The sequence below is a fragment of the Tasmannia lanceolata genome, unplaced genomic scaffold, assembly GCF_043159265.1.
Source record: "Tasmannia lanceolata isolate RefF3 unplaced genomic scaffold, GAP_Taslan_0.1 ptg000003l, whole genome shotgun sequence".
Lineage (NCBI taxonomy): Eukaryota > Viridiplantae > Streptophyta > Magnoliopsida > Canellales > Winteraceae > Tasmannia > Tasmannia lanceolata.
Window position 1 is genome coordinate 5605418 of NW_027518680.1, and position 10499 is coordinate 5615916.

Sequence of the window (10499 nt, forward strand, 5' to 3'; positions counted from 1 at the left end):
CATTTATAGTTGGAGTTATGGTGTGGGGCCCACAATGGGCTTTAAACAGAGGCCCGGCCCGTCTATGGGCCTAGATATGCTAGAAATGGACCTAGCAATGGCCCTAGCCTTAGGTTACATTTACGGGGCCCCCCATGAACAACTGCGAAGACGGGACAGTAGGATCAATGGTGAGGATCGATTTTAAGGTCCCACGATCTTGTAGGATATTTTATGTTGGTCCCATGCAGAATATAAAGGATATTTACAGTGGGCCCGCTTCATAGGATCTGAAGTCAGGTCCATTCGAGAAGTACAGTGGGGCCCACTTCATATTTCATTTGTTGGGATACAGCATAAATAGCCTGTACTCCATAGATCACCTCCGTATGATGATCCTAACCCTCCGATGTGCATAGGGACTTTGGGTATAGCATATTTATGTGTGGCCCAACCAATGAAAGGTTTAGGTCATCACTCATCAGCATGGTTTTAAATTTCGACCGAAATCCGAAACGGTATTTCGGTCTCCACTGAAATGTCACATTTCCGAAACGGTATTTTATTTCGGCCGAAATTTCAACCATAAAACCTGTTTTTTTTTTTTTTTTAATATTTGACCGAAATTTACTATTGAATAAAATAGGCGTCTTTTTTTTGTACCGGATTTCGACCCAAATTTCGAAATTTCAAAATTTCATGCGTCCGAAACCGAAATTTAAACCATGGTCATCAATACTTTTTGAAAAATAAAGGACTTCACACTCACACAACATAAAACAAAGGGAGAACTTCTAGAAACCCCCTAGATCATTATGTGTATACTAGGGGTGGATATGTAATGCGGGTGCTTAAGAGGGAAGAAGAAGAAAAATAGAAATCAAGAACACAACAAGAGAAGAAGAAAATTGGAGCAAAGCTCAACCCAATTGATATTCCATCAATTACATAAGTTTATCAACATCCAAAATCCCTTCTAAATATGGTTTCTAACTCTTTAAATAAAAGAAAATCAAAGCAAATTCGTTCAAGATCTCCACTAGCTAGCTTAGGGACTAAGATAACATTAATTGCATTGGAACTCACTAACTTTGACTGTTCTGGGAACCCACAGACAGTCTTTGACATTGAAAGTTGAATAAGTATTGATATTTGAAGGGAGCTCAATCTTGAATGCATTATCCCCAATTTTCTTAGCACTTGAAAAGTGGCATCCACACGATCTTGAAATTTGCTAAACTTCCTTGGTTCGAGAAAACTCGCCCTCGAACCTTGAAGTATCGAAGAATGATCATCAATTGAAACTTCCCAAGATCAAACTCCGTTTCATAATCTCCATGAAGAAATGATAATCTGTCTAGATTTTGAACATGTTTGAATATATAAATATCAACTGTGAGCTTCAATGTAGGATCGAATAAAAACGGATCGATGTAATTGGATGAAAAAATCGATGTAATATTTTTCCATTCACCCAACACTTCAATATCCATCGATTCACCTAATATGCAATCGAATCCAATTTCTTTGATGATGAATTCATTTAATTGCCGTTGAAGTTCCTCGTACTCCCCATTAGTTTCAACAACAAGTAGAGCATTGAATTTACCATTATCATTGGTCCCTTGATCAAATTCGTTATTGGAAATAAAAAAGTTACTTTCATACCCTTTCTTGAACCATGCAATCCGATACAGCTTTGGATGTTGTTCGGTTTTGAGCTTGTGCTTATTCACTATTTTATGAGATATGATGTTCTCACAACTCCCATCATCGATCACAATGGAGCAAACCTTGTCATGAGATTCGCATCGAGTCTTGAAAATATTGAAACAAAGCCAATCATTATCGGATTCAACCTTTGGTGTAGCAAGTGCTCTTTGGATCACCAAACTTTCTGCACCTTGGTGTAGCAGTCCCTCATTAATGTTCCAAGGTACAGTCCCTCACCAAACTTTCACTGATTTTGTAGAATTTTTGTTGAAATATTCGGACATTGACTTTGTACCTCCACCATGTGAAGATTCACCTTCGGAAGAAGGATAGAGACTACGAACATCCACATACTTTTTGGCAGTACGACGAGAAAGCTTAGCCTCCACCTTCAAGGCTAGTTGATAAGCATCATTGACGCTCAATGCCTCATCACGAATGAAAAACTTCAAACCATCAACATACCTTGCCACAAGTTGATCTTCACCCTCTTGAATATCATTACGAGCCATGAGTTTGTAGAATTCTTCGGTGTAGTCCAACACACTCTTGGATTCTTGGCGTAAGTTGCTGAATTGAGAAAAGATAATTTGGAAAAAATCCAACAGAAGAAATTTCTCCTTAAGCCTTGACTTCATTTTCTCCCAAGAAGAGATCTTACGCTTTCCTTTGCGAATTCTCATCTCTTGAACTTTGAAGAAAATGGGAGCAAAGCTCAACCCAATTGATATTCCATCAATTACATAAGTTAATCAACATCCAAAATCCCTTCTAAAGATGATTTCTAACTCTTTAAATAAAAGAAAACCAAAGCAAATTCGTTCAAGATCCTCCACTAGCTAGCTTAGGGACTAACATAACATTAATTGCATCTCAACTTGTCTTAGAAGTGCTTGAAGTTCATCATATTTTTCATCTCTCAAATCTTCCATCATTTGGTTACCATGCCTTCCTCTATCTCTTTGTGCCACCATGAAAATCAAATCGAAGCTAGGCCAAGAGAGTAATGTTGGCTTTGATACCAGATAATGCGGGTGCTTAAGAGGGAAGAAGAAGAAAAATAGAAATCAAGAACACAACAAGAGAAGAAGAAGAAAATGGGAGCAAAGCTCAACCCAATTGATATTCCATCAATTACATAAGTTTATCAACATCCAAAATCCCCTCTAAAGATGGTTTCTAACTCTTTAAATAAAAGAAAACCAAAGCAAATTCGTTCAAGCTCCTCCACTAGCTAGCTTAGGGACTAATATATCATTAATTGCATTGTAACTCACTAACTTTGACTGTTTTGGGAACTCATAGACACAGTCCACAAAAACTGCCATAACTTTCAAAACGGGCCAGCAATATTAATGAGGGACTGCACCTTGGAACTCCACCAAAACCACCTAGGCATGACATGACTGCCATGTTGGCACTACATCAATATGGGTCGGGTCCAACCCGAAGAACCGAACCGAATCAAATCGGCCTCTTTGACTCGGTTTGGTTCGGTTCTGTCTGGGTCCCAAAGGGAATCATCGGTTTTCGATTCCATTCTGGATTTGGGGTCTTGGTGCCCAGAACCGAACCGTTTGACACTAAAAGCATGGGTATATGCTGATATCATTTACCTATCTTTTTCTCTTTAAAAAAAAAAACCCTATATTAGCTAAGAAAAGTAGAAAACTCAGTCGTATTTTCTCTCCTTCTCCACTCGATCTCCCTTCCCATTTCTGATCTCTCTTCATTGGGTAAATCCAGAACCGAACTGAACCAACCCCTTGATCTGGTTCGTTCGGGTTCCATTGTTTATTTTTGGTTACCCAGACCCGAACCATTTCCACCCCTAGCCATTAGCAAGGTTTTAAATTTTGACCGAAATCCGAATTTTTGGGTTTCGGTGGAGAACGAAACCGAAATTGTAGTAACTCGAAAAGTTATGAAATTTTCAGGAAAATCCCAAAAAAACTGGAATTTTGACTTTATTTAATATTCTACCTAAATTTGGGCGAAATTTCCGGAATTTTGGAAATTTCGACCAAAATTTTAGCACGAGATAAAATATTGCTTTTTTTATTTCGTTTAACGAAATTTTGGCAAAAACTTCGTTTTCAATGAGGACATTCCGAAACTGAAATTTAAAACCTTGGTCATCAGTACTGTATGCAGGAATCCCGCAAACATTTATTAATTACCAACGGTACCTTCTCGTGTCTTGAATAACTTTTAATTTTTTTCTTTTACCCATTTTACCCATATCTTACCACCCTTAGTTGTAGTTAATCTATAAATCCCTAAAATCTACCCCCCTATGGCAGCATTAAACTGTTTCAAAATCTCTGTCTCTCTCTCTCTCTCAATATCTCTGTGTCTTTCTCTGCCCTTCATAATTGATCCAACAGTGAAGGTCTGCTGTTAGATCAAATATCAAGGATGGTAGCGCTAGCAAGGTACTCGACGGTCGGGCACCATATAAAATCTCCATTATAAGATATAAAATCTCCATTATAAGAAGTGGGCCCGACTGTAGTTTCTAAGAAGTGGACCCCAAATGGGTAGTTGCATGGGTTTGGATTTATCTCCTCATAGCCTTGGAGCATTCGTCAATCGTCAGATGATATATTGATACGGCACCCTCAAAACCATTCAAAACACCTAGCAAACCCGGGATAGTGTGCACCCTCAAAACCCCTTCAAAACACCTAGCAAACCTGGGATAGTGTGCAGCCAAACAGATGAGATCCAAACGTATCATGACCAGTATATCTATTCGAGAATCAAGACACGCTTTTGTTGTAGTAATTTAACGACGAAACAACGGCAACTTAACCGTTCTGGTTTTATTTTAATTTTCGCGCCAAATACAGGTACACTGTCAATGGAGAGCTCTCTATCAATAAACCTTCCCAAAACCCCTTTATTATCTCAATCAACTCGCATCAAAGATCCAAAACACTGGGATTCGATGATTAGATACCACAACAAGTTGAAAAACGATAAAGCAATCCTCAAATCCTACACAGAAATGGAAGCTCTGGGTTTGACCCCAAGTAAATTCGTATTGCCACTCATTATCAAGGCCTGTGGAAAACTACAAGCCGTAGAACAAGGCAAAAAGATCCATTCAAATATTCGAAACAAAACCCTGATTGATGATCTTTGTGTTCGAACTGCTCTCATTGATTTCTATAGCAAATGTGGCTTTTTAGATGATGCCTGCTACCTGTTTGATGAAATGCCAAAAAGAGATTTAGTTTCATGGAATGCGATGATTTGTGGCTACATTGACAATTTACAGTACAATGATGCTATTGGGTTACTCTTCAAAATGCGAATGGAGAATCAGAAACCCAATTCAGTTACGCTTGTGAGTCTGCTTTCAGCCTGCGCCGAGCTGTCTGATTTGAAATTAGGGCAAGTGATACACTGTTATTCTTTGAGAAATGGGCTTTTTGATCTAAATGTTCATGTGGGTACTTCTTTGATTAGCTTTTATTCAAAGTTCAATATAAGTTATTCGCGATTTGTGTTTGACTCGATGATAGTAAGGAACATTGTCAGTTGGAATGCGATAATTTCGGGTTATTTCGACATGGGAGATGTCTATGAAGCTATGGAACTCTTTGTCCAGATGCTAATTGCCGGTATTAGGCCGTGTTCAGTGACGGTGCTGGTCATAGTTCAGTCGAGCACAGATTTGGGATATCTTAAACTGGGTAAGCAAGTTCACCAACTTGCTATTAAATTTGGGCTTTCCCTTGATACATTCATAGTGAATGCGCTGATTAATATGTATGCTAAGATTGGAAGTTTAGAATCTTCAGTTGGACTTTTCGAGAAGATGCCGATGAGGGATGTTGCGTCTTGGAATGCTATGATGTATGCAAATAAAAATTGTGGTTATTATGACAAAGCACTTGGTCTATTTTGCCGAATGCGGTTAGAAGATGTTAGAGAAGATATGGTCACAATTGCTACTATGTTATCGATATGTGCACAATCTTGTGACTTAAAGAAGGGTAAAGGTTTGCATGCTTATATACTTAGAAGTGGAATTGAGATGGACGTGCCTGTTGGAAATGCACTGTTGAGCATGTATGTGGACTTCAATTGCATAGAATATGCGCAAAAGTTTTTCTGCAAAATGCAAAAGTTCGATATTGTATCATATAACACTTTAATTCTGGCACTGAGCCGTACCAAGTTTACAAGTCAGGCTTGGGAAATCTTTGGGAAGATGAAACAGACCAACTTTAAACCCAATTCTTTCACCATGATTGCTGTTCTCACGGGATGTGTAAATGAAAGTTTTCTCAATGTTGGTAGATTGATCCATGGGTACGTAATAAGACATGGGCTTGAAGTCAACTCGTCATTGTGTACTGCTCTCACTGATATGTATATGAACTGTGGGGACAAAACAATGGCTAGGCGTATCTTTAAGGACTTCTCTGGCAGAGACTTGATCTCATGGAATGCCATGATTGGTAGTTATGTTCGAAACGGACAACCAAATGAAGCCCTGCTACTCTTCCACCAAATGCACTCGGAAATAAAACCTAACTTGGTCACAATAATCAATATCCTTCCTTCGTGCTCTCATATGGCAAGTCTTCCACAAGGCAAATGTATACATGCATACGTTATCAGAATGAACTTTGCGTCAGATTTAGATGTCTCCTTGGGGAATGCCCTTCTAACAATGTATGCAAAATGTGGAAGCATACGCAATGCCGAGAAAACATTTCGAAGCTTACAAAGGAAAGATATTATTTCATGGAATGCTATGATCTCAGGATATGGTATGCATGGCCGTGGCGAGGATGCCCTTATTGTCTTTTGCCAAATGCAGCAGGCTGGAATTATGCCAAACAATATAACTTTTGTCTCAGTTTTATCTGCTTGCAGTCACTCTGGTTTGATAGAGAAGGGTTGGCATTATTTCCATTCCATGTCTCGGGATTATAACATAACACCAGAGGTTGTTCATTATGCCTGTGTTGTTGATCTACTTGGCCGTGCGGGCCGCTTGAATAAAGCTATAAATTTTATCTATTCAATGCCCATTGAACCGGATGCTAGTGTATGGAGAGCTCTGCTGGGTGCTTGCCGAGTTTATTCCAATATCGAACTAGCAAGAATTGCCTCTAAAAAGCTTATTGAATTAGAACCCATGAACATTGGAAACTATATCTTGTTATCCAATATCTATGCCGCAGTTGGCAATTGGGATTATGTCAAAAGGCAAAGAACACAGATCAAGGAGAAGGGCTTAAGAAAGATTCCTGGGAATAGCTGGATTGTTATTAGAACTAAAGTACATTCATTTACTGTAGGGGATAGATCACACCCACAGTCAGACGAGATCTACAAAAAGTTGTTTTGCTTGATTGATTTGTTGGTGGAAAATGGATATGTTCCTGATTCAAGTTGGGTGTTGCACGATTTGGAGGATGAAGAAAAAGATCATAGAGTGTTTAGCCATAGTGAGAAGTTAGCAATTGCATTTGGGCTGCTAAACACAAGTGCCGGATCGCCAATCTTGATAACTAAAAACCTCAGGGTGTGTGGTGACTGCCACTCTTTCTGTAAATGTGTTTCAAAGTTTGCTGGGAGGGAAATAATTCTCAGAGACACGAGCCGTTTCCATCATTTCATTGATGGTGTTTGCTCATGCAAGGATTATTGGTGAGCCACCAGAGAACTCAGCACCTCAATTTTCTGGTTCGGGAGGATTAATGCCTTTTTCCCGGTTGCTTGAGAAAATGAGACAACAGGCAACTTATATCATGATGGAATTCATTATGGAATTGCTTCACTGCATTTCTACCTGAGGCACATGGATAGAGAAGAGCAACTATGTCACCGTGCCACTGAAAATTGCCCTCATTAGTTCCTTAATTTATCCACTGACCTAGGAGTTCCTAGATAATGTCCTGCCATGCCATTGTAGGATAACCTAGATTAGGTCCATCCTGCATCAGCGGCAGAGGACTCTAGGAGAAGTAGAGGTCCAGGACTTTCTTAATAGAGATATTATGAAGAATGTGTTTATAGAACATGAGGTTCATAGTAGGAGGCTGTAAGCTCTTGATTACATTGTCCACTACTAAAGTTTCCTTTGGGACCTTAGGATTTTCATTGAGAAACTAAAGAAACTAATCTTCTCTGAAATGACTCGTTAAAAGTATGTACAATGGTGTCATAGACTCATAGATGCTAAGTATGATAATCGAAGGCTGAAATCTGATATAGCCAAGGATATAATATAACTGCTGAGTTAGTTATCATATGAGAGATCAGCTTATTAATTTTGTATTCTTTGAAGCTCTGAATAATCCTTTGTTGTGTAAACAACTTTTATTTAGCTGGAATGTGAGTAGCCTTCAGGAGTAGTGCTTGCTTAGGAGACACATTGATCTGGGAAAGCACTGAAGAGACTCAGAGTATTGGGTATACCTATCCAATGTAAGTGATATCTGCTTCCTGAATCCTTTTTTTAAGCATGTAGACCACTGCATTGTTTTGAAACTCACCAGGGACCATAAATTTTATTTTCGTCTTGTCTGTGACCATTACAGAAGGTGATATAAGAAGCTATTGCTGGAGTTGCTTGAATAAAATAAGGGCCTGCATAAACACACCGAGAGAATGCCATTTAAAATAAAAAAGCAGTATACCTAAAGAATGATGAGATCTGATTTTCAGATTTTCTTTATTTGATGGGTATGCCGGAATAATATTTGCAGGGCCTTGGACTTAGTTTGACTGATTTTTTCTTTCATTTGAATTCCTCATGATTGTGCTATTATTTTTTTTGTTTTCTTAACTCCACGATTGCAATTTGATATGTTGATTACTTTCTGCTACCAAAGTATATGAGATATTGTATTCCCACCCAAAAGTTTTGTTAAGAGATATGGGCGGAAATCCCCAGAAGTTTTGATTGGCAATACCAGTTCCCAAAATATAAGTTCTCCACAAAATGCATAGGGGAATGATATCCCCCCCCCCCCCCCCCCCCCCCCCTCTGACTGATAAAATCCCCCCCTTTAACGTTTCTCGTTAAGTTTTAAAGGCAAAGGAAAACGTTAAAGGGGGTGAATTTATCCTCAAGCAGTGAACCATTCTCACAGAAACCGTCAAAGGGGGGGATTTTATCCGTTTAAAGGGGGGAAAATATCATCTCCCAATGTTTATACTAACTATATTGTGATGATTTCTGTTCAGGATTAGGCTGCAACAATGCAGAGCTTGTCACAATTCTTGGCCATCGTGATGTAACACAACATGCTCATCCCAACGAGAATACAGAACCATGTATTCTGATGAACTCACTAAACGTCTCTTTAGAGCTTAGTGGAAACCTTAAGGTATCAATACATCTTTTGTCATATCACAATGGGCAGTTTAGAAAAATGGGACTGTGTTGTACAGTTTGACTCATGGAATCCTTTATTATAATTTGCCGCGCTCTTCAATTTTTTGGAAAATAAAATCTGAATTCAATTCCTTTTCATGTTGGGTGTGACAATGTTAAAAGCCAAAGTTCTAAACCAATAGAGGTTTATATTTTTGCTTTGGATACTTCTAATTTGCCTGTTCTCTGTCTTAGAAAGCACTTCCACTCATCCGAAAGCATAGTGAAGAAAGCATTACATGGGGATGTTATTGATCTGAATGCTGTTACTGAAGTTATATGTTCGCGGACCCCATCCCAGATACAATTATTTGAACAAGCATACTATGCAAAATTTGGTGTTCACCTCGAGCACGATATCAATTACCAAGCTTCCGGTGATCACCAAAGGGTACTCCCTCTCTCTCACAGTTACCTGATTGTTTTTGGTACATACACTAGCCTTAAATGTTAAAATATTATGATTTTAGGAAGCAATTCCTACTTGCTTTTTATCTGAAAATATCAAAGCACCGAGTCCCCAATGGTGTTTTACTATGATAGATTTAAAATCCATTTTTGATATGTCAAATGTCGGAAAGAAGGATTGAAAGTAAAATTGAATGATTAGTTTTTAAAGCCAATATTTTGTGTGGGAGGAGGAATGGGTCAATATTAAATGCTGAAAATGCATGCTTCTGATTCAATTTTGTGAACTGTTATGCAATTTTTTTATCAACCAGTTCTATTTCATGATTTAAACCTCTGGTTATTTAAAGGTTATTCTTTTTAAGTGAATATTCTGAGTGGGAGAAGGATTAAGTCAAATTTAAATATTGACAAGACATGTTTTTTATTAAAATATGCAGGTTGTTATGTACCAGGTCTTATGTAGGAGGGTTTCCAACATGATGTCATTGATGCATCTAACATTCATTGAACCATAGGTCTGATATCTTTGCATTTCATTATTTTATAGCTAAACATTGTACACTAGCAACAGTGCTCTCTATTTTTCTTTGCTTTAGGTTTTCAATGTGAGTTTGTTTTGATAAATGTATATGATTTTAGAGAAATTCTTCATGTGGTGATCCTTTGATTTTCGATTCCCATTTATTACATTTGATTGATTGCCATATAGTCAGGCCTACTCGATTGTTGGATTTGATCGGCACTGTGATACACATTCATGGTGCAGATTGAGCAGGACACAATCGAAGATCTCGTTTCCACGACACATTCCCTTCCCCATTAAAGTTTTTTTTTTTTTTTTTTTTCATATTCTCTATTTCTTCAACAATGGAGAGACCCATGCTTCAAAGCATGGATGTGGGTGGCCAAAGCAAATCCTAATTAACTCAGTGTGGCGTGATCGAGTACTCGATTGACACGTCTGAGTACTGGGTCGATTGGTTCATCACTC

General features: G+C 38.4%; 1 long non-coding RNA gene and 1 pseudogene across 2 annotated transcripts; both read left to right on the forward strand.

The window, feature by feature from the left end:
• The first annotated feature begins 4259 nt into the window (after positions 1-4259).
• On the forward strand, positions 4260-7471 carry LOC143849054 (pentatricopeptide repeat-containing protein CRR2, chloroplastic pseudogene; annotated as a pseudogene).
• An 11-nt stretch (positions 7472-7482) lies between these two features.
• On the forward strand, positions 7483-10207 carry LOC143849063 (uncharacterized). Of its 2 annotated transcripts, XR_013235537.1 has the most exons (4): positions 7483-8145; positions 8908-9050; positions 9293-9488; positions 9946-10207. It is a non-coding gene; the product is annotated as an uncharacterized LOC143849063 (long non-coding RNA). The 2 variants fall into 2 exon arrangements; XR_013235535.1 differs by lacking the exon at positions 7483-8145 and having other exon boundaries at positions 8697-9050.
• Positions 10208-10499: the final 292 nt, after the last annotated feature.